General features: G+C 48.1%; 1 protein-coding gene across 10 annotated transcripts in view; it reads left to right on the forward strand.

Moving 5' to 3' along the window:
* The window catches only part of TIAM1 (TIAM Rac1 associated GEF 1), a 165,433-nt gene that overhangs the window by 15,894 nt on the left and 127,537 nt on the right, over positions 1–22,002 (forward strand). For 5 of the 10 annotated variants that reach the window (XM_051779479.1, XM_051779480.1, XM_051779486.1 and 2 more), the window contains one exon: positions 16,361–16,618. The exons of 2 other annotated variants lie outside the window; for them this stretch is intronic. The gene's annotated coding sequence lies outside the window, so the exon portion shown is untranslated. Of the gene's footprint in view, positions 1–16,360; positions 16,619–22,002 lie in introns of those variants that run through there. 3 more of the 10 variants (XM_051779482.1, XM_051779483.1, XM_051779490.1) reach the window with 3 other exon arrangements.

The raw sequence follows: 22,002 nt of genomic DNA on the forward strand, positions 1-22,002 counted from the left end.
GGTCACTTTGTGTGGTGCCATAAAACACATCCTGGCTTTGCCTAAGTGGGTAGGACAGTTGGTATCAATGGAGTTCCTCTGGCTTGCCAGCAAAACTTAATCCAGCCTTAAATCTTGTCTTTCCAGTTAGGTATGGCAGTGTCACTCCTCATGGATGCTTTCCTTTAAAATTGCCTCTGTTGTGCTCGGTGGAAGATGATCATTTCTACCCTCCTAAGGTTTGGAAAGAGGTTGAACCAATTTGTCTTTTGCTAACCTGTGCCAGTGTTTTCTGTATTTGAAATGCTGTTTCTCCTAGCTGAGATTAAAATGTTGGATTCCCCATTCTCATTTAACTTAAAAGTGTTCTGAAATTCAGGGGCCGAAAGTGTGCCAAGGTAGAGTTGTTTTGTGTCACTTCTTTTTGCAGAATAAGATGTAACTTGTAGAAATCCTCAAGAGAATTTAAACACTGATGGCTATCTGCCCACCTATACAGCTAAAGCTGCAGTGATGTCAGTGATTGTCAGAGCCTGGGTTTTTCCCTTCAGATTCATCCAAGGTTTGTTCTGGTGTTTGGGTCTGTTTTAATCTCCCTGTCTCATTATCAGAGTCCTGCTGCCCTCTCTGTACTTGGGTTGCAATGCCTGCTCCCACTCCAGAGGCCTAAAGTAAACGTGCTGCTACTTTGGTTCAAGTGGTGTCTTGAGTTTTATTTGGAGGTGATTCTAACCCAGCGCAGCCCTCTGTGTTTGTTTGTGTTAAAGTGGTGTCCGGATACTGACCTGAAGGCTCGGTGTGCTTAAGCATTTCATGTACAATAGTGTCTGTCTCATAAAGAAAACACTAATAAAGAAAATAAATCCAAGGATCACAGGGTGCTCTGCCCCATGGCCCAGTTGCAATGACCCTGCCAGGGGCTGCAAGCTCACTGTGTAGTGCAAATAAGGAGTCACCTGCTTACGCTGGTACTTGTGTTATCTGCCACGGTGAGTGAAACTTCTCCTGGCCCCTGGAGTGGGGCTGCTGCTCCAGGTGTGGAGCCAGTCCCAGCCAGGGCACAGGAGCCTCACCTGCAGCCGATGGGGTTTGCACAGCTCCAGGGCTGCTGAAGGGTTTTGGTGCAGATGAGAGTCCGTGTCCTGTGGTGTCCATGGGGGCTCTGCTACAGAAGGAAATGGGTTTGGGATTTTTTTTTTCCTGTGCTGTTGGAATTGCAGCTGGTGGTCCTTTCAGTTCTGGAAAGCTGGTCCTAGAAAGAGACTACTGAGCTTTCTTAAGGTAGCTAATTAATTATGCATTTAAGCTTGTCTGAGTGAGACACTGGCCAGCCGGGCTGTAATAGGATTGTTCCGGCTCATTTTAATTGGGCTGATCTGGCTTGAGTGGATGCTTCAATGTGGGGCAGTGTTTGGGAGCAGACTACTCTGGGAAACCTGCAGCCAAACCAACCCCTTCCCAGAGTCACCCAGGATGGGTCAGGCTGGAAGGGCCCACAGTGGGGCATCTGGTCCCACCTCCCAGCCTCCAGCAGGGCCATCCCAGAGCACATGGCACAGGAGTGTGCCCAGAAGAGGGTTCTGGAATATCTCCAGTGAGGGAGACTCCACACCCTTTCTGGGCAATCTGTTCCAGTGCTTGGTCAGCACAGCAAAGAAGTTCTTCTTCATGTCCAGGTGGAACTTCCTGGGCATCAGTTCCTGCCCGTTCCTCTTGTGCCATTGCTGGGCCCCCTGAGCAGAGCCTGGTCTGTCCTCTGCCCCCTCCTGCAGCCCCTGACACCCCCTGGGGAGGGCCCCTCTCAGTGTCTGCTCTGGAGGCTGAACAGCCCCAGCTCCCTCAGCCTTTCCTGCTCCCAGAGATGCTCCATCCCTTCAGCATCTCTGCAGCCTGTGCTGGCCCCACTGCAGGAGCTCCTTCTTGTCCTGAGCAGCCCAGAGCTGACCCCAGCCGTGCAGATCCCTCCCTGACCTGCTGGGAATGTCCTTCCCAATGCACCCCAGGATCCTCCTGGTCCCCACAGCTGCTTGGCGTTGCTGTCTGACCCTGTGACTGTGTGGACCCACCAGCAGCTCTGAGTGATCCAGGTGGCAAAGAACATTCCTGATGCTCATCCTCACTAGTCCTTGCTGCCCGTGCTGTGGTTCTGGATGTCTTTGTGCTGTGGATATGGTGGCCTTGGCACTGGGGGTGACCCACATTGGGGGTAATGATAATAGTCTTCCATAAATATTTGAAGTCAGGAGTTACTCATGCATACCTTATTCAATTTGATTTATTTATCTGAGCCAGTGTTGAGAGCAGAGGAGTTGAACACTCGGAAGGGCAGGGGAAGCCCTGCCTCCAGACTGCTTGTGTGCATTCAGCACAGAGCTCCTGAGTCAGTGGTGTGCAATTGTGTCAGGAGTTTATTTGGATTTCTTCCTAGGGCTTTCGCTCAGGATGTTTCCTTTTAACAAAGAATTAGTAGGGTTTTAGTTTGTTAAACATCCCTTATGTAACCTCCAAAGTATATTTTAAGCAACAGTTTGCTTTTTTTTCCCTTTTTTTTTTTTTACAGAAGTTGTCTATGCAGAAATAGCAGGATGTGTCTTTGATGGGTGGTTGTTGCTCTGTTTTGCACCTCTTGTGGCTTTATGGAATTGCTGTTGCTCTCCCTTCCTTGACTGTGGGAATTCCCTTTGGAAACCATTTAGATGCTGGGGGAATTTGGGCTGTGCTTTGTTGGGCCTGAGAGAAGGTTGTCCTTCCATTGATTGAATTTATTCTCTGTAGGCAAGGAGATCAGGACTAACCCCTCGTTAAAGCAAGGAGAGTTGGTGTGAGCATCTCACTGGCAGGACTAGCTCTCAGCTTCTTCCCTGGGAAAGCAGCTTGGCTCTGTGGCTGCTGCCTGAGGGAGGGTCCAAAAATCTCCTCCTGCTGCTTAAACAGTATATAAAAATACAGTAAACTGGTATTTCCTCCTTTGGGGTTTAGATCAAGCTTTAGATATAATGGTGACACAAACTGGGGAGGAAAAAAATAATGAATAAATAAATATGTAAAAGCTCCCAAAAAACCCGCTACCTCTGAATGCTTCACTGCAAAAGTATTTGACTTTACTGGCTTTTTTCAAGCCTTGGCTTCTGAGCACCTTTCAAATCAGATGTATTGCTGAAACCAGTTTGCAATAATTGTAGTGTTGCTACCAAATTTGCTGTGTGTGAGAGGGAATCCCTTTTTTTTTTTTTTTTTTTTTCCCCCCACTGCAAATGAATTGCTGTCAGGTCAGTTCTCCTTTTTATAGAAGAAGGTTTGCTTCAAAAGACTAAAAGTATGAATTCTCCATCTGATATTTGACTTGAATGGGTAGCACTGCTAAAAAATTAATGGAGTGGAATAGCCTGGATGATGATTTCTCCTCTGATGTGAAGAAATTCGATGATGTTCTTTCCTTTTTAATTGCCTGGCCTGCTTTCTTCTTAACTATCCGTATATGCATCTCGTTTTTTTTTTTTTTTCATTTTTTCCTGTGCATCCAATTCCCTGGGATCCTGGTGCTGGTTGGCAGGTTGGCAATTTACTCTGGCACTGCTCGTGGAGCTGTGACTGGGGCAGCTGCTGACGCGCCTAATGCGGCTCCGCACGTTTGATGTTTATGCTGATAACCCCGGGCGGCTTGGGATGCTTCAGCTGTACAGAAATGGAGCTGAAATAAAAAGTTTTCATACTTGAAGACAGTTTCCTGCACTGGGGGTAGCTGTGGTTTGCAGTGGTGACCTTTGGCTGCCACGCCACGGCCAGCTGCGTTGGCTTTGCTGCCGGTCCCGGTGGGAAGGGGCAGCAGAGCCGTGCTGGGTGTCCAAAGCTATCCAGAGCAGCCCTGGGTACCTCTGGGACAGGTGGCAGGGGCTGGACTGGCCACTGGTTCCCAGCCACTCCCTGGGTGCCCTGGCAGTGAGGGGTGGAGAGGTGGTGCCAGACTGGGAAGGGGAGAAGGGGCAGCCCCTCTGCCTTCATGAGCTCACCCGCTCGTCTCCGTTCACGTGCACATGCAGATTTTTCCAGGGAGAAATGAGGACAGGGCAGAGACAGATTTTACTCTGGAACAGTGTTTTATGTCACTTTGCAGCAGTGTTTAATTCCCGTGGGCAAAACCAAGTGGTGAATACCTTGTAGATTGCAAGGAAGCGTTAATTACCATGCAATCTTCTTCTCCTTGGCTCGACTTGTGCCATTTTAAAAGCCAAGCTATGGCATTTTCCATAGCTGGATTTGTTTGTGTGGGAAGTCAGAGTTACATAATTAAAACAAATCCTATTCTACAGTTCTATGTTTTCCAGCAAAATGTTTTGCCTCAAATAAGTACTGTCTGTAGCTGGGTAAAAATGAGGAGTGTCTTTGTTGAAGTTGTTTTTCTCTTTTGAAATGTTGTTCATATACTCTCCCTAATTGGCATTTTCAAATATTATTCTTTGTGATTGTTTTGTGGTCATTGTCTGCTATGGTTTGAAAAAGCTCATTAGGAAGAAAAGCCCTTGATGGCCAGCTGAGGAGTGGTATTTATGATGTGTGATGTGTGCTGGGTTCGGTGGGGGTGGTTTGCAGAAGGTGTCTGTGCTGCTCCAGGTCCTGCCCTTAACAAAAATGGTCCTGCTGAGGAAATTGCTGTTTTCCTGTCTGCCGTGCTCGAGGGTCTGTGTGTGCTGCTGGATAGTGGGGCATTGCTACCACAGCTCTTGGGAGACAGGCTGGGGTCTGCGTTTGTGCCATGTGGGCACCTGGGATGTGGCTGCAACTCTTGAGGTCTTCAGGGAGAGGTCTGAACATAAATCATAGCAGAGCTGCCTTTGGAGGGGCCTTTTGCTCCCCTCAGCGTGGCAGGGATGTTGAAATGCAGTATGCGGTGTGAGGGGCACCTCAGCTTGCTTCTCATATGGGTCTTCTTATTTCATAGCACCTTGATGCTGCCATCACATACATGCCATCATTTCCAACATAGGTTGGAAAAGACCTCTGGGATCAAATCCAACCTGTGACCCATCACCACCTTGTCAACTAGGCCAGAGCACTGAGTGCCACATCCAGTCGTTCCTTGGACACCTCCAGAGGTGGAGACTCCCCCACCTCCCTGGGCAGCTCCTTCCAATGTTTAACAACCTTTTCCATGGAGAAATTCCTCCTGATGTCCAACCTGAACCTCCCCCTGGGTATGGCCCTGAAATACCAACTGTGCTTTCGGCATCTGCTTGACTCTTATGGTGTGTAAATAAAGGCCTTGGGTAGGCAGGTAAAGCCGAGCACATGCCTGGGCCTCTGGGGGACTGAAACCATCAGCAGCAGCATGGAAAAGTGGAAAAGCCTGAACTGAAAGGGAAAGCATCAGTTTCTAAAGGACATATTGCAAGGAACAAACCGTGGGGTTTCAAAACTGGCTGTTCCACAGCGGCTGCGTTTCTTGTGGCGCCCAGTTCCGTACCTCTGCCCCTGTGTCTGCAGGCGCTCTGGAAGTGCCAGCCTCGGAGCTGTGTGGAGCAGCTCCCCGTCAGGAACTGACCCGGGGCGCTGTGGAGCCGAAGGCAGGAGTTCTGACAGCCTGTGAGACACGGATCCCTAATTGAGGCCTCGCATCCTTTGTGCGTCAGCGGCAGAAGGGGAATTACCAGTTGGTTGGATTCACAGAGACAGCGGGTTCGTGGCGATGGGTGAGCGGGGAAGGGAGACCAGACGGAGCAGTTCTTCTTGTTCCTGCTATCCACATTCTCCATCTCTTCAGAGCCTGCTTTCTCAGCAACAAAACATGCCTGTGCTGTTCCTTGGCTTGGTGGGGTTTGTCTTGCCAAGTGAAGGGCTGATCCTGAAAGGCTCCTGAGGGGTGCTGCGAGGAGCCTCCCCCTGTTCCCTCTGTCAGGAAAACTTGTGCATGCTGTTAGCACAGCCTTCCCTGACTTCACTTGGGGGGAATCTGGTCCTGAAACTTCCCTGTAATTGGTGTGTTGTTATTTTTGGCTGCGTGGAAACCAGAAAGGTCACTTATGTGAACCTTTTCTTCTTTGAATTTCAACATGGCCATTAGCCTTCCTGCAATCTGCCTGCCTGGCTGAGCATGGGAATGTCTGGGACACATCTGTTTCCTGGTCTCCTTGAGTAATTGTGTACAGACCATCTCCTTGCCATCTTCTTACCCTAAAAATCCCTTGGCAACTGGGCAAACCAGTAGCTGAATATAAGGGAAAAAGATGGTGTTACTCCTGTATTTGATTCTGATACTGAGTGCATCCATGGGCTATCAGGGATGGGAGAGAGTTGCCTTTGAAACTTGTCGTGGAATCATCCCTGTCATTGATTCTGATGCTCCTTTCTCATTGAAATGAGAAGCAAAGTAACTTTTCACAGTCTTTCCCTTCTGAGTTAAGGAGAAAACGTCCGTGGCTGTGGTATTTGTTACAGCAGAGCCCTGCTGTGCCTGTATGGCTGAATTCCGTGGTGGTGTTGATCCTCAGCCTGCTCATCCCATCTCCCTCCCGGCCCCTCGAGTGAATTATGCCTCGTGTTCAGCGCAGGGCCATCTGTTTTCCTGTATGTTCTCTCCTCTCTGGCAGCCTGATTCGAATGGAAAGGTGAGGCTAAATACACGTGAGGAGGAGCAGCTCTTTTGTTCTCCCAGCAGCTTGTTTTCCAGCGGAGGAGCCAGGCAACAGAAGGAATGCTGGGTCTTCAGCTGTCCTCAAAATGTGCTCCTAGTGCAAGAGTCCAGGGGATTATTAACAGCAGAGTTGAGGGGGAACCTGAGTTTTGGGGTTAATTTGGCACCTCTGACTTAAAGGTCTCTTGTGACTGGGCCTGAGCAGCTTTTTAAAGATGCTGTAATCTATGTTTTGACCTAGTACAGATTTCACTGTGTGACTCCACAACACTGCCAGATAGTCCCCACCCCCCGTGTCCTCCTGATCCATGCAGAGCTATTGCTGCTATCCAGGTTTTCCTGTGCCATCTCCTTTTGCTCTGTAAATGGTAATTTAATTTCCACATTTAGAGACCTTAATTAATTATGAATAAAATCATTTGTATGAATTTTAGAGCTGAAGGGTGACGGATTAATGGCTCTTTGGGAATGTGAGGCAGCTTTACAAGAAGGGATTCAGCACAGGAGTGGCTGTGTCAGCTCTGCCCTGTGTGCATCCCTGTGATGTGGGATGGGAGGAGAAGGAGGAGGGCTTCCATCCCCTGGCATCCTGGGGAGGCTGGCATGAGGAAGAGAACAGGGAAAGTGTTAGCCTGGTGCTTGTTTCTCTAGAGCTGAGTAGGTTGAGGCTCCCCTTGATGGTTTAATATGTCTGATGATGTAAGAATTTGGCTCCAAATGCGTGTTGTCATTTTTTATGCATGGTCAGCTTTTGTTCCTGTCCAGTGGAGTGGAGCACTGTGCAGTCCAGTGCTGGGTGTCTTTCTATGCCTTTTTATCATTTTTTTTCTTTCTTCAGGGATCATGGAGTTCATTGAAACTTTTAGGCTTGTCCTCAGGTCTCTGCAGTGGCCAGACCTGCAGTGACCTCAGCAGTCACCTCTGCTTTTGGCGTGAGGCCGATTGCCCGATGCCTGCAGGCATCAAACATTTAACAACTGCAACATCTGTCGGGTGCTACTCATGGCTCTTTTCCTCCAAGAAGTGTTTTGAATTTTGAAGCTCTTCAGAGTTCCTTTTTTCTTTTGTTATCCTTCTGTAGAGGCCAGTGGGCCCAAAATTACTTCTGCTGTCCGTCTCCTGACGCAGCATCGCCTGTTTGATGTCTCTGTGCACACACATTGCACTGTCCTTCTGCTCTGACCACGGATCCTTCTGATTCTTGGGGAAGGCAGAGAACAGAGCCGAGTCCAGGTTTTGTACTCCAGGCGCTTCTCGGACCAAAAGGGGTTTGTTTTCTTTTCCTGGAAGCTTTGCTCGCAGAAGGGAACACTGAGCAATCCAGCTCCCAGCAGTTTTGTTTGGCAGAGTTTCCTACTCTGCGTTGTCTCTCGCTCTTCCTCTGCGGAGCCGGTGGAAACGTCGTTGTTAATCCCAGCAGCTTTCCCGAAGCCCCTGGTTTTGCGTTCCTGGCTCGTCCCCTTCCCCTGTGCTGCGGGTGTTTGTCTCCGGTCTGAATCCTGCGGGACGGTGCCTTGGCTTGGGATGCAGGTCGGGAGTTGCGCAAGGCCCGTCCGTCTGGAGGGCAGATTGCCATCAGCCATCTCCAGGACTTTTTCATGGAACAATACTTAACTCCAGGGGTCAGCTGGAGGTGATGGGATCGTGTTGCCTGTGGTGACTGACAGGGCAGGGACAGAACTTTGTGCTGCACAACTTGGTTTGGTCTCAGCACGTGGGACAAACCCACTTGGCTGCGGCAGCAGCAGTGAAGGCAAGATGGGTGAAGGTTTTCACTCCTTTAGAACAAACTATCAAAAACCAGTCCAAACAGAAGTGGTCAAATTACTCAGGGGGCCCCCTGATTTTGTATGACTTCTTCATGCTTAATCATTTCTCTTCCAAGCTAATAATTTCAGAGCAGCCTCTTGATCCTTACGCCTGTCTACATTTTGTTTGCACGTGGTGTCCCTGGCAATCATCTGGTTGTCCAAATCCTCCTCTCCCTCTTTACAAAATATAGCCTACGTTTTGCTTTAAGCCATACCTGGTACTCTTAAAACATTGGTGGTGTAGCCTGGCCTGACTTTGAGGAGATTCCTGACAGGAAAAGAGAGGCACAAGCTGAAGTCTTTGTCTGGGTGTTTTTACCCCAGTACTTCGTAGAATCAGGCAATTCCAGAATGATTTGTTTGAAGGGACCTTAAAGCTCATCCAGTTCCAACTCCCTGCCATGGGCAGGGCCACCTTCCATTAGACCAAGCCCTGTCCAACCTGGCCTCAAACAAGTTAGGCTTTACTCAAAGTTTTCTTGAAGGTTTAGAGGAAAACCAAAAGAAAAGGAGACGTGTTTGCATCAATGTATTGACCTGATAACAGTTCTGAAAACAAGAAAGCATGGGAACTTCAGCTACTGGAGTTCCCACTCTGGCACAAGGCCACAGCCTCCTACTGAAGTGCTCAGCTGCTTTGGGAACCTGATCACAAATGTCTAATTTACACTGGTTGCACCAGTAACTACAGCTGGGACTGTAACCCATACCACTAGGTCATATTTAAAAGAAGAAAAGGCAGGAAAAGCAGAACTTTGGAGTTTTCCTGCCAGTCTGTTCCTCGTGAATCCTGCAGCAATTGATGTGACTGCTCAGTCTTGCTTCTGTGTAACTGTAGCAATTTAACAAGTGGTTTCTATAGGACGAAAATCAAGTTTCTTTGGCTAAAAACGACATACTACAGTGGTTGTTAATGGGATGGTGATACAGGAGTGAAATAGCAAGAGAAGGAAACATTTGTCTAAGATTTATATAGGGAGTGCTGCCCTTATTTTTTACAGTGTTTTCAAAACAAAAAGAGAGGGGGAAAGTAGAGATAAATGGCACAGGGAGGACTGTGAATGCTGCCCTGTGTCCCCACGCAAGTTTGCCAGAAGGATAAAAGTCCTGGAGTTCTGAGGTCCCTTCCCACAAATCCAAAGGATCCTGGTGGGCAGGAGAGCCCCAGCCTGTTTAAGGGAGCAGCAGAAGGAATTTGGCTGCTCCAAGTGCTGCTTGCCAGGCCCACAGTTCACAGCGAAACATGGGCTTGGATAATTTCTACCCTCTACTTGATTAAGTCTCCCTGATTATTTTTAACCTACAAAATCCCTGCCCTCCCAGCTGGGAGAGGATATTCCCATTAGCTCTGGGAGAGCAGCCTGGTTTTCCCCGGGAGATGTGTGAGCTGTGGGGCTGCTCTGAGGGGGTTTCAAGGTGGCACTGGGTGTTACTGCACTTTGGGTAGAGGTCTCGGTGAGTCTCGCTCACTTCCTACCTCGTATCTATCCACAATAATCTCAATCCTCACTTCGTTGACTTTTGGCCACTTCTTAACCAGAGTTTAAAAAGTATCTGGAGCAAAAACGGGTCGCTTAGCAACGTGCTGGAGCTGAGGGCGACCAGAGAATGGGTCAGTGATTAACAATTATGTATAATCAAGGTTAAAAATGCAGGGCAGTCTGAGCGTCCCTACTCTGACAGCCAGAATATTTCAGTGTTACCATGCTGGGATTTATGGTGGTGGTAAGTAAATTTATACCAGTTGTAGTCTTGACCTCGTGAACGTGATGATTCGAGACTTGAACCCAGACTGAAGTCTCTTTTCTTTACTGGTGTATCACAAAAAACATGAAGTAACTTTTGGGTGTGCAACACAGGCATGGTCTACGTTTGACATGTATTATTTTCCCCAAGGCTCAGGGCCTTCCCCATGCCGTGTGACTTCCCAAACAAACAGAAATAGATCTGCACAGGAGAGTGGAAAATGCAGTCTTGCTATAGAGCAGAAATGTGGAAGGAGTATGGGTTCTGGTTTTGGTCACTGTGTGAATGTTGGTGCACTGTTCCTCCAAGCAAGGAAACAACCAATTCCACGTGAGCTCTATGAGTATATTTTTCTGAGCCTTATTTTGGCAACGTGATCGTTTTCCTAAGTCCTTGGTGGTGCTTTGGTTTCTGGATGAAGAGATCCTTGGCAGCTCTTTCTTCTCGCACAGAGTAGAAAAGGACATGGCTTGGTTATGATTTCATTTGCCCCAATAAATGTCCCACACTCCCCATTGCTGCAGGAAAATACAGTGAGAATATCAATCACTAGCACAGCTCTGCATCTCCTGGATGTTTTTATAACTCTGGCAGTGAGATCAGGGTTGTTTTGCCAAGTCATTTACTTCCATTGCCTAATCAATTCCTAAAGGCTCTTGCCTATTTGCCTCTTTGTTTAATTAACCCTTCTTTTCAGCCATATCCCCCCCAGTTGTCATCCCAAACTTGAGAGTCAGGGATCAGCTGACAGTGCCTCTTCAGCAGCCCCAGGAAGTGCTGAATTCCAGGAGTCCTGATGGGAGGTGATTTATATTCCTCGGGATGAATCTCCATTGATGTCCGAAGCTGACGATGTCACAGGCGAGCAGGCAGCTCTTTTCCTTCACTCCCCTGACCCTTTTTTCCTGACCCTTCTTTCACTGAATAGGCTTATTCCCTGCCAACTTAAATAATGCATGTTTTAAGGATCCCTTTCAGACTAATATTACTCATCACCTTCCTCACCTGCCACTGCTGGTCCAGGAGAAAAATCATCTTAATGCCCCTTTCCACAAGAGTAAGAGGATGTCTTAATGAATGCTTTCCTGGTTTTGGTCATTAAACATGCTCTGCCACTGTGGGCTCTTTATAGCTTCTCACTAAGTGGTAAAATCCATATGTGAGACTTTGCAGAGGCTTTTAGGTGTCATTAGGGATCATTAATATGCAGAGCAGTGCCACGCAACAGAGGCTGCTGGGGTAGGAAATGAGATCCATCATCTGTTGTTAGAGCTGCAGGATAACTTCAGGGTCAGCAGAAATCAGGCAGAGGGGGCTGGACTTGTGCAAGGATTCCTCATTAGGACATGGAGCGTGTGTGTGGGTGGTATGGGGAGGGGAAAGGCAAACCTGAGCAGCTTTGGGGTTCCTCCCATCCTTATCCTGCAGTGTTGGTTTGGGTTTTCTGATCCTGTAGCTGTTACAGTCACTCCAGTGACTCCTCAGTGCAGACAGACTATGCCCAAACTCGATAGCTTGGATTGCATTTGTATAAATTGAGTTAATACCCAGTTTCAGGCTGTCTCCTGCCTGCTTCCACAGGCCAAGGATCTTTTTTCCTTTCTTCCTGCCTTCTTGATTGGCACCTTCATTTCTGCCTTATGAGTCTTTTCCTGGTTTTGGTTGGTTGTTTGCCACCAGAGACTGATTTCTACACCCACCACACCACCTAGGCAGGTGGTTGCAGGGGGGAGTGCCTGCACCTGTTTGTGGTATCATAGATTTTGGGTGATTCTGGTGCCTTTGTGGGTAGCAGCATGGGCTGCCTGGGGGTGCTTGTGAAGGAGGTCTGCTTCCCCTTTACCTGTGGGTATAGGATGTCTTCCCAATAGCCATCAAGAGCTTTTTCTGCTTTGCTTTCCTTGCTCTGAAAGGCCTGGGAGTATCAGGAGCAGGGGTGGCAGGGAGTAGGAATGTTTCCTGTGATCTGTCGTGGATCAGCAAGGAAGGGACACCAGCTGAGCAATGAATTATGTATCTCCTCTTTAAATAAAGAGCATTTCCATGCCTTGGAAAGTTCAAAAGATTATTCTACGTGCTGGTTTCTGATACTGGACAAGCTGGAAATGTTAGTGGGTATGTTAATGTTGCTCCTGGCCCTCACAGCGTTCACTTCTGAAAAATAGAAATGGTTTTAATGTGCTTGGCCTGGGAGCTTTGATTTGAAATGAATACTGTCAACCGTGTTAAAAAGATGATAAATTACGCTGAAAAACGTGTTTTGGTTTCCAGCAGCAGCACTGGGGTTGTGCCACAGTTACAGGCGAGGCAGAGTCATTCAGAATGCAGGTGTTTGCCCCTCCTGGCTCTTACCTTGGCACTGCTGGGCTGCCTGGGCTGGTGCAAGGTGTTCCTGCCCAGGGCAGGGAGTTGGCACTGGAGGGGTTTAAGGTCCCTTCCAACCCAGACCAGTCTGTGATTCCAGGGTTGTCCCGTGGTTGCTCTTGGCTGGGAGTTAAACCAGCTCCCTGTGCAGCGACTCCTTTTTCCTCAGGCTCAGGATCACGGAATCACAGAATAATTGAGGGTGGAAAAGCCCTCCCAGCCCATGGATCCACCCTGTGCCCAATGCCCACCTTGTCCCCCAGCCCAGAGCACTCACTGAGTGCCATGGCCAGGCCTCCCTTGGACACCTCCAGGGGTGGGGACTCCACCACCTTCCTGGGCAGCCCCTTCCAGTGCCTGACAACCTTTTCCATGAAGAAATTTCTCCTGATGTCTTGGGGACTCCTGCTTTTTGGGATAATTTTTCCTGTTGCTGGCTGCTTTATGTGCTCATTAAAAACAGTGGGGATTCATGGGTAAAAGGGAAGGTAGAAAATGTAACCCAGAGTAAGCTCTAATGTGTTTGTAGATGAGAACCAACTTGGCGTGTTTCTGTGTTTGAGATTTATGATCTAATCATTCCTTCCCCTGCACAGCAGGGACTGGAGCAGCGTGTAGTTATTTACATATAGGGAACATTAAACAGCCACCTCTTTAAACCATATGTGAACATAAAATCCAACAACCACTGCTGAGTAATGAGTCTTTGCGAAAGATGAGAATAAAAATAAAGTGGAAACAAGCAGAATGAAAAGGTATTATTGCAAGAAGTAGCTGTGACAACAGCACGTTATATCCCTGTGGCAGGGGGAGAACGTGACCCTGTGAATGTGTCCTCCTGAGTTCACACTGAACACGTGCACCAGCTTTGCTCTGTGCTCCTCTGGAGCTGTGATGGGCTTTGGATGCCGTGAGGAACTAGAGGATCTTTGAGTTTGGAGGTTGGCAAAGGGATTAGGGGCTGTTAGTGGTTTTTATCCCCCCCCGCCTTCCCTTTTCAGGAAAAAAATGCATGGAAAGGGCATGTTCTGTGGGGAATTTGCTGCTCTCTGTATCATATGAGCCCTAAAATACTGTGTTTTTATGCCTTCTTTCCACTGGTGGCTTAGTTCCTTGAAATGGACTCTCCTGTCCTTTTCCATTTCTAGTGCTAATTACGAACAGGAACTTGAAAATAATTCCCTGATAAAGGGGAAGGCATCCCCAAATGGGTACAACTGCATCCTGCAAAGGCCAGGATTATCCCAGAGGCACGTGTTGTTGGTGGGTCTCAGCACACAGGTTAGATCCAGAAGCTGGTAGTTGTGACTGAGAAATGTATTTATTCCTTCCCAATGAATCTCCTCGTTGCTGGGGTCACTCTGATGGTCAACCTGAGAAGAGTAACTTTGGGATTTAGAATAAAATAAGAAGCAAATTTCCATGATATGGGGGTTAAGATACTGAGTTTCTATCACAGAAATAAGACTGTTTTCTACTTCTGAAACACCCTTTCAATGGCATTTTAACAACATAACTGTCCTTTGCATATCTCATCTTTTAACCCTCTGCACTGCTGGACCCTGAAAGGAACGCGTTAAAAAATGTGGAAGGCAGGGGGCTTAAGAAATTTTTTTGTCCTTAAATCCCCACTATTTTCAAGTAGGATTTTAGAAATCTCTGCTGTATTTTAATTTGGTTTGTCAGAATATAATTACCATGGATGAGGTAAAAAACTCATTTAAACACGGCAAGTGTGGTGAAGAATCCAATTTTCAGAAATCAGTGGAAATGTAATTGGAGTCATTAAGTGCTGACTTCGGTAATTAAGAGTCGGGTTTTGACGTTTCAGGCTTCTGTTGCTAATTGTCCGTGGAGAGGGTACAAAAATGTTGTGTTTGCCAAGGAATTGGTGGCTCCCTGGACCTGTGGAGCTGCTGGCCACACTCAGACAGGTGTTGGTAGCATGGCAAACAGTGCTTTCTCTTTATTTGTGTCACAAGGTACAGAGCCAAAGCAATCCCTTTAGGATAATATTCAGGAGAAGGGTTTTTCTAAGCAAGAGATGGATGCTCAGCTCCTCAACCTATCTTGCTTTCAAACTTGGATCTTGGGTTGCAGGTCCATCTTGATAAAATATCTGGATCTCTCTGCAGACTGAAAGTGCTGATAAAGTTTTGAATAAAAGAAATCAGTGGTAGAATGCATCCTCATCATTCCTTGTTTGCAGAATTATCTTTAGGAAGTAGTCAGGATGTTCTGCATTTTTAACTCCTGCAGTTTGAGCAAGATGCTTTTGTTATGATAATGGAGAAACCATAAAAACTCCTGACATGCTGATAGTTATCATCATATAAAACAAACCTTATGCTTACTTTCCTATTAAAAATTCTAATTTTCCAGAGCAATGGCACTTATAAGGTGTTTTTCCTTTCATTTTGTTGTTTTCCCAGCACCCAGATGATGCTGTTTGGGCCTTCAGCATGGGAGCTGAGGCGAAAGGTTTTGTGCTTTTGAGCTTTTACTCCCACAAACAAATCCATCTCTTGCTCTGAGTTTGAGCCTGTGGTTATCTTCTGTCTCCTCAGAAGCCAGAGTTCAGCTAGAAAGTTACCTAAAATGTGTTTTTAGCATTTTGGCTGTGCTCATTTCTTAGATGCGGGAAAACCACGGGCAGCTTAAACACCTGTTTTACCCAGAAATCCCCTTTTTGGGATTGTGGTGTTTTTTCACAGTGCAAAAGTGTGCTTCCCTTCTCCTCTTAGAGGTTCTGACCCTTGATGCTGAATGGGTGGTTTCTCCTGAACTTGTTCACGTTAGTGCTGGATGTGGGGGGGGGCATCCATGGGATACTCTTTGGAGCTGGACACCTTGAGGGAGGGCCCAGAGGAGCAGCCTGGACCATGTTCAGGAGAAATGATCGTGGAATCACAGGATATCTGGAGTGGGAAGGGGCTCTTGAGGATCACTGAGTCCCTCCCCTGGTCCCTTTGCAGCCTTGTGGTTTCTGGGTGACACACTCCTCAGAATACCTGGCAGTGGCTGAGTGTGGTATGACAGAAGCCAGGGAAGGCACCTTAAGTAGCTGGAACAGGTTGGAGTCATCATGCCAAGCTCTTCTGACCAGGCTGGTTAGGAAGGACTGTCTCTTCATTGCCTGGGCTTCCATACAGTCAGAGAGCAGCCCTGGTGCTTGATGATGATTCCAGGCTGGGCTTTCTGTAGCGTGTTGTCCCCGTCTCCCAGACACTGAGCTTGCTGCTAGAGATGAGGGGAGTAATGAGGATACGCTCTGCTTTAGGCATAATTTCCTTTTCCCTTCGCTGTTTCCTTTTGTTTTATATCTTCAGACAGCCCATGTTGCTGCCTAATTGGATTACTGGGTCACTTGCTGACTGTGGGCCGTGCAGGACTGGGACCGGTCCCTGCGGCTCCGCAGTTCGGGAGCTGATGTGGGCTGGCAGCCCTGCTGAGCCACTGCAGTCCTGGGGGCCTCATGGAAAACGGCATTTCCCAACCTCCAAACCCTACAATGGCTGCATGAAGGAATGGATCCATTCCTTCCTTTCACCTGGCTCCTTAGCTTTAGGGAGGAACAATTCCAAATGCCTTTGTTTTGTAGCCTCCAAGTCTTCTGGGGGCTGGGTGGAAATGCAAAGCCTTGAGTGCAGTTCAGGTGTTTGCCTTTGAACAGCTCTCACTTAAAACGAGGGCTCTGTATCTTAAACAAACCAGCTCCTTGCAGTTTCCATGGTAAGCTCTCCTTCATAATTGAACAGGAGTCATAAACGTTGCATAAACCCAGGGAAGCTGCTGCTCTGTGGTGTCAGCCCTGTGTTTGCTCTCTGTGCAGTGCAGCTCCCCGGGGAGGCTCCTCGTGCGTCCCACGGCCGCCCCAGGACTCCTCTCCAGACCCTTCTGCTGAGGAGAAGCCAACTGGAGGAACTGTGAAGGCTGAAGTCTGTTGTCGATGGGACTGCACAGAGGGAAAACTCAGACCTTCTGCTTTCCAGGGATCCCTCTGCAGACTGTGCTGTCAAACTCTCCTTCCGGAGCTGCTGCGTTCACCTAGAAGCTGCCAGACCTTTGGAAAACAAGAGACCTTGCCAAGGTAAGTATGAATGACATATCAGATCATGCTTTTAAAAGTCCATTCTTTCATTTCATTTTTTATTTTCAACCAGCTTTGCTACTTCTGGGGCAAGAACATCTGTGCTGTCCCACCTCTTAGGTTTTATAGTTTAAATGTGTGGATGTCTGTTACGATGCCATGTGTGTCCCACCACACGTTACCCCCCTTCCCTTTTCTCTGCCTCTTTAATTATGAGGATTTGAGCCTCACATGCTTAAAGTTTGTCACATGGACCCAACAGCACTGAAAAAACTCCAACCCACTAAAAAAGCCCCTCAGACAGCCCCAGGTGTAAAGTAGACCTCAGGGTTTTGATGCCTGAAGCTTGGCAACACTGTATTGCAGCAGTGGAGCTACTTGAAAGGTTTCCTCTCCCAGGGAAAACAGTGACCTTGGCTGTCACAGCACGGGATGATGATCCCAGACCCCTGCCTGTGGGCAGGATGGTGTGGGATGCTGTGCTCTGAGCTTGTCCCTGCCAGGAGCACAGCACTTCCAGGCAGGTGATGATGAGGTGTGCCCTGTGTCCTTTTCCGCTGGTCTGGAAGCATGTCCAGGGGTGTTATGTTACCTTGGAAAGACTGCTCGTGGGAGACGACTCGTGGATGTTGTTTTGCTGCTTCTCCTTGCTCGTGGCACTGTGGAGTTCCAGGCAGGGGCTGCTCCTCCATCCTGTGCTCTCGCACTTCCCGCTCACCGCACAGATGGAGTGTGAAGCTTCCCGGTGCTCTGTGGCAGCAGCACCCACAAGCACAGAGTGACAGACTGATCCCTGGATTCCCCTCCTTTCCCTCCTCCTCCAGAGCCAGCAGGAGAAAGGTTTTTGTTCTTTTCTTTGTCTGAGTTCGTGCGGTGCAGCGCGTTGGCAATGTGCCTACGACCTGCGAGGGGAGGGGACAGGAGGGGGGTCAGGGGAGGCCACAGCAGAGTCATCATCATGCTTTTGCACAGAATCCCAGAGTCGTTTAGGTTGGGAAAGACCTCTGAGATTGAGTCCAACCTGTGCCTGATCCCCACAGAACACTCAGTGCCACGTCCAGTGTTGTCCCCATCCATCCTGTGGCTGTGGTGGTCTGTCTTTAGGTGTCCATGATCTGTCCAACCTGGCATGGAACACTTCCAGGGCAGCCACAACCACAGCTTCTCTGGGCCAGGGCCTGTGCCAGGCCCTGTGCCAGGGCCTCACCACCCTCACAGGGAAGAATTTTTTCCTAATATCCAACCTAAACCTACTCTCTGTCAGTCTGAAGCCATTCCCCCTTTTCCTGTCTCTCCAGGCCCTTGTAAATAGTCTCTTTCCATGTTTCTTGTGGACTCCCTTCGGGTACTGGAGCCTGCAATCAGGTCACCCCGAAGCTTTTTCTTCTTCATGCTGAGCAATCCCAATTCTCTCAACCTTGTAAAGGATTTAGGAAAAAAACCCAAACCCGAGGAATTTTCCCTTTAACAATGCCTTGTTGCACAGAGGCAGGATTTCTTGCCCTCTGGCATTCTCATGTCAGGAGGGCTCTGAGTGGCAGAGGTCAGGATTTGGGGAGGGGGCTGTGGGTCTAGGCTGACCCCACAGAGTGACCCGTGGAGTGCAATCCCTACAAAGCGAGGCGTTCCCAGGGGGATCTGGCTGCCGTGTTCCTATTAAAATGTTCCAGAGAGGGGGGGATAAGGAGGAAACTAAGCCCGTTTCCTATCTTAGATTTTTAGGAGACACTTAAGGGAGTACAGTTGGATGAGTAAGGGCAAAGGCAAATTGCAGAAAGCACTTACTGGGCTTGTCTGGGGATTTGAGCCGCGCAGTCTGTGGTGCGAAAGCCGGGCTTTGCTGTAGGAAACGGCAATAAAAGCCGACAAGCCTAAAGACCCAGATTAATTTAGAAACTCTGCAGCTCAGGGGAGGGAGGGTAGAAACAGAAGTGCAGCGGCTCAGACTGACCTTTCCATCAACTCCACGGCTCTTCCAAAGATGTTTGTGGTGTCTGAGCTGGGGTTGATCCATGGGATCCCTGGGTGATGTGGGGCAGCTGGAGCTCAGGCTCCGGAGTTCCTCCTTGCTCACCAGTATGGCTCTGGACCTCCAGGAGTGTGGGGCTCTTTGGCCAGTGTGGGGTGACACTGTCCATCGGTCTGTCCAGTGGGCTCGGGATGGTGCTGCCAAAGTGTCGGTGCCAGAATCTGTCCCTAAAGCTCAGGGCACAGTTTGCAACATGGAGCAGCTCCTCTGTGCAACTTGGAGAGGTTGGATCTCTGTTATATGTGCTGCCTGACATGGGTCAGTGGGTGTTATACAGGATCTAATTATCCTGATGGCCCAAGGTACAAAAGAAAGAGACCTGTTTACCTCGGGCTGTGTTGCTGACCGTGGGTGCTTTGCTTTCCTCTTTCCGTCCCTTCCATCCTCTCACAAAGCTACACAGTGAAAGATGATACCAGAATTCCTCTTCCTCAGGCTGCTACAGACAGTTGTTTCCATGATCTTTGTTTACATAGATCCAAGTCAGATTCAAGTGCCTTTTAAACTCAGAGGACTTGTCAGGAGGTGGGAGACTGTCATCCCCTTTAGTCTTTTCTGTACAGATGTTGTCATCGTGTGACCAAATTCTATCCTGAAGTTGTTTAAAAAAAACCCCTTACATTGTGATACTTGGAGATGTTCATGTTCAAATGTCACATGGGCATACATATTGTACTTTATAATGGCATCTTAGCAGCTTAGGAAGTGATTAGTTTACTTTCATGCCAATGTTTTCGCCTGTGCAGAGTGGGAGTTCGTACTGACATGTGCTGAAGTCTTTCTCCTGCCCTTCAGGGTTTAAATAAAAACCACTTTCTTTAGGAGCATGTCAGAGAAATTCTGTTTTGAAAAGCTGTTTGGTTTCTTAGGAGCATGTGCACATATGTTTTTCTCTTTATGTTCTTAGGTTTCAGTGGTATTTAAGCCCCATTTTTCAGAACTGAGTGATTTTAGAAACGTTAGACTCTTTAACAGGACCTAAAGCGAACAAGGCTGTTTCTTAAACTGCTGACACGTGTGTACCCATGTCCATTGGTCATTGGAGGGCCACAGTTGGATCCTTGGATCACTGCAGAAGCTTGGGAGCTCCTCACTCTTTGGTAAAGGCAGGGGGCTGGGGCTGTGCTGTGTCGGCCCCAGAGGGCGAGTTGGTGTCTCATACACTGCCTGGTTTGTGGTTATTCCAGCAAAGAGGTGCAGCCCCTGCTGCCCAGAGGCCTATGGAGTGTGCCTGGGACTGTGGCAGAGGTGTGGCCCACACTGGATGTCCAACCACCACCTGTAGCAGAGGTTTCTGCTTCAGTCCTGGTGGTCACTGTGCCCTCAGTGTCACTCCCAGGGGTTGCAGCAGTGATACCTAGGTCTGGTGGCTCGGAATTTCACTGAGTTTGTGGTCTCTGCAGAGCTTAAATCTCTTCATCATTCTTTTGAACCTTTTTATTTCAGCAGTCAGAACAGGGGGAAAGAGCTGTAAATGAGTTGTAATGCCAGGCTGAGCTGGGAGTGCTGCCTGTTAGGAGTGGGGTGTGCTGGAGTTTGACTAAGCCTTAGCAGGCACTGCTCATTTCACTGCAAGGCCTAAATCAGATTATTGTCTGAGTCTCCCCTCAGCAGTTTAAATCCTTATCAAATATTTTCTGGTCTCATGCATTTGAGTTTCCCTTCTTCACCGTCTGTGGAGTAAAGGGAACATAGTTTAACCCTCACACAACTTTGTCCTCTCTTTACAGCCTTTGCCCTGTTAACTTTCTAAGGACATTTTTTGAGCTGAAAGCTGAAAGCTCAAAAAATAGATAGAAATGGATAGAAAAACTGTCACGGTCTTTTGTAAACGACATAAGACTATCCAGATGTGTTGATGTAAACCAAGGCTCCAGTAATTCTGAAAATGAGAAGCTCTCCATGCATATACAGCTCCTAGAAAACCGATCCATCAGTTAATTGTGGTTTTTTTTGCATCTGGAACGATTCCCTAATTTTGCAGGAGGCTTGGTGTGCATTTCTGCCTGCCTCATTGACTCCTTTGTGTAAAGGACCAGGAATACCGATCCCAGGGAGCTGTATGAACAAATGCTCTGGTTCAGTGGTGGTGTGCCCTGTGTCAGGTATGTTTGGATATAGTTAATCCTGCCTGGGGAGGCAGCAGGATGCTTTGTACAACCTTTGGAAGTTTCTTCCAAGCTGGTCTAGGCTCTGTTGGCTCAGACCAACCGGGAGTGTTCCATGGAGGAGCTCAGTGAGTCCTGATGGAAGCTGTAGCTGTATTTCTCCACAGCCTGGCATTTCATTTGGTTTCTCACGTTACCCAGCTTAGTCATCTCTTTAGAAATCTCAACTTCTTCCTCCTCTCCTGGCGTACAAACCAGATCCCGCTTGGTGGATGGTGCAGTGGTTTGCCCTAGCAACCACACAGATCTCCCAAAATAGCTCCTTCTGTGGCTGCAGAGCCTCTCTGAACCTCAGAATGTGGACTGCACTCTCTTGTTTTGCCTCTAATGGTCAGACAGAAAATAACCAGTGCTGTGAGTGGACTTTGTGCACAGAGCGAGGCTCTTTGGGACACGAGGGAAATTCCTGCAGTGTTTATGTGCTGAGAGAAAATGCCTTTGGAGTCAAACCATTCCTTCTGTGTGCCCACGTGTATGATGTTGTTCATGCCCTGTTCCCTGCTCAGGGAGCACCTGAGCTGGGAAGGCTCCTGGTGCCAGCCTTGGCTGTGCCAGGGTTGAAATTCCCTGCTGGAGTGGCTGCTCTTGGCCCCTTTGCCCCTAGCACCACACGCCCTTCCTGAAGAATGGGACGGCCACTCCATGAGGTCTCCCCTTTCTTGGAACATGGGTGTACAAGTTTCTGCTGCTGTTTGTTTTTTGTGATAATCAGAGCAAGAAATATTTTAATACACTTTTGAAGTGTGGCCATTTTCTTTTCCCTGCCTCTCCAGCCTGAGAAAATTCCTGTGTTTGGGATATCTTTCCATAGCATTGCAGGAGGATGAGATTTATGGAGATGTGTTCAAATGCTGCTCATCTTCTGCTGAGGTGATGCTTTTTGCAATGATTATCTTTCCCTTGCTTTAGGAGGGTGTTCTACAGTCTGGTGTGTTGTTATAGTCACCTTTCCTACTTATCAGCTTCAGTTCTCCTCCAGATCCTTTCCTCCAGCCATCTCCTTTTTTGCTATATTTAAAACAACGCCTTACAACTCACAGTTTTTAAAAAATCCGATCCAAACCCCAGAAGGGAATTAAAACAGCGGCAGGTAATTCAGTTTTGTTGTGTGATGACACGCAAGATGTAGGTTTTTGAGGGCCAGAAGTTATGTAGATTGTTGGTATAAGAAGACAGAGGACAGCTGA

Source organism: Manacus candei, unplaced genomic scaffold (genome assembly GCF_025592945.1).
Source record: "Manacus candei isolate 608988 ecotype Guabito, Panama unplaced genomic scaffold, ASM2559294v1 h1tg000014l, whole genome shotgun sequence".
Classification (NCBI taxonomy): domain Eukaryota; kingdom Metazoa; phylum Chordata; class Aves; order Passeriformes; family Pipridae; genus Manacus; species Manacus candei.